This window comes from Austrofundulus limnaeus, unplaced genomic scaffold (assembly GCF_001266775.1).
Source record: "Austrofundulus limnaeus strain Quisiro unplaced genomic scaffold, Austrofundulus_limnaeus-1.0 Scaffold372, whole genome shotgun sequence".
Lineage (NCBI taxonomy): Eukaryota > Metazoa > Chordata > Actinopteri > Cyprinodontiformes > Rivulidae > Austrofundulus > Austrofundulus limnaeus.
In genome coordinates, this window is record NW_013952774.1 from 304,041 (window position 1) to 306,133 (window position 2,093).

The following is a 2,093-nucleotide window of genomic DNA, read 5'->3' on the forward strand; positions in this document are numbered from 1 at the left end:
AATAAAAACAGATCATTGACCACGAGATAATTATTGCAGTCATTTCCATACAAAGCCTGTTTATTGTTGGACAAGTTTGAATTATTTTTTTTCCATTTTAATCTAAAAATGAATTACGTCACTTACAGACATGAAGTAATTCTTAGCATTATGTGTTGCAGCTATAAGACACAGGCAATGACTGGAGTTGTCCAAATGTTTTATTTGATTTCTTTCTTTCTTTCTTTCTTTCTTTCTTTCTTTCTTTCTTTCTTTCTTTCTTTCTTTCTTTCTTTCTTTCTTTCTTTCTTTGAGGATCAAAACACTCTTTTCTCACACACTGTCTTTGCTGTGGCTGTGGAAGGAGTCAGAGTTGTGTCATGTTCAGGAACATGACATAAAATCTGTTCACAGACATTAGGGTGTTCAATGTCATCTCATGAAAACTATGACAAGTAACGCATAGATATTTAACCATAGAGGCATACTTTTTCAGTTAAACATACACCAAAAAATAAAATAATATAAAAAGTGTGGGGTACGTTTTGAACAGTTAAACACAAAAGCAGCATTTTCATACATACATCTTGACTCCAACATTTTCACATTTACATTAAAGCACTAAACATCTGCATCAAGTGGCCCAGACGGTGCACTATAAAGAAAGCAAAATGGTCCCAAGCATAGACCCCTGAGGCATCCCAAAGGTCAGAAGTGACAGAGAGGAGGTCCCAACTTTAGTTCTAACACAAAACTTTTAATTAAAAAGGTCAGAAGCCAGACACAGTGTTCTGTGCTCAGCACCCCGATGGTTACTGCAGGTTCTTGGCAGGCAAGGAGAAAGTAAAAGACAGGGTTGAGCTTACCGAACACTCAGTTCTCTTCAGAGCAGATAAAGACTCATTATATTGATCTCTTCAATTACCTGAACTATTCCTTCTCACAGAAGGTCCCTCCCTTTCCCCATATAGCTGAGCAGGTATTTCAAGCAGGAGCTTTAGCCTGTAATCTACCTCTGATCCTGGCTAGAAAAAGGAACATCGTTCCCTCAGACTTTCTCTGTCCTAAAGAACTGCATCAGATTGTTTCAAAAATGCATCAGCCAGAAGGTTGAATAAATACAATCTGATCTTATTTCATAGCTCTACTAAGGGTTAACATGTGCTGGTACATTTCAGCTTGTTTTAAAGTCAAACTTTACTTACATTTTATTTATTGCTACAAAGAAGATGTTTTGTGAACTTAAAGGCAGATTTCAAATTTCAAATCAAATTTCTCCTGAGTATTTTAAGAGCTGCCTGCAATGCTCTTAGTCACAACCAGAATGAGGTTTAGGTTAACTTGGTTGATTGTGTAACTAGTTTAGCCCCTTTAAGACATTAGTTGGAGCTTAATACAGCAGATTACAACCCTGATTCATGACTCAAACTTCTCTGTCCCCGACCGAGGGTCTCCTCATGACAGGCCTTTACTTCACTGATTTTTTTTTCAGGGAAGGTAAAATAAAACTAAACTGAAATGTTTGAGCTGTTTATACACTCATCAAATGTCATAAATTTGACCTCAGTGATGAGTAATGACCTTTTTGTCTCAAGAACATTGAATGTGTTTGTATAATGTTCAAGATTTTAGACTTTTGAGGCTAAAAATAATTATCGTTAGTTAAACATAATGATAAAATAAAAATCATGTAATTTTTTTGTTGTTGATTCCAGTAATGTTTAGACGTGAGAGTATGATTATTTTTCCATGTTCATCTTTATGACACTTATTTTTTTGTTCTGCCTCAAACTAAATAAATAAATAAATAATGATTATGCTAGTATTATGCTACTCATCATCAGCCTGACCTGCCAAGTTTCAAAATTTGCAGTCTTTATTGTTTCTGAGACTCTCACTGGTTTTAAAACTAACAAAAACAACAGTAAAAGATCATGAAAGAAAAACAAGTTCATTTTCATTCAGAGACGTATCCCCCCAACCCATCCCCCTCTGCACTCATTTAATATTTTCAGTCAAGAATCTTGCAAAACCTCAAATGATTATCAACACATCGATTAAAAAAAACGAAAATAAATCTAATTTAAAGTTTCTTATTTTGGTATGAATAAGAC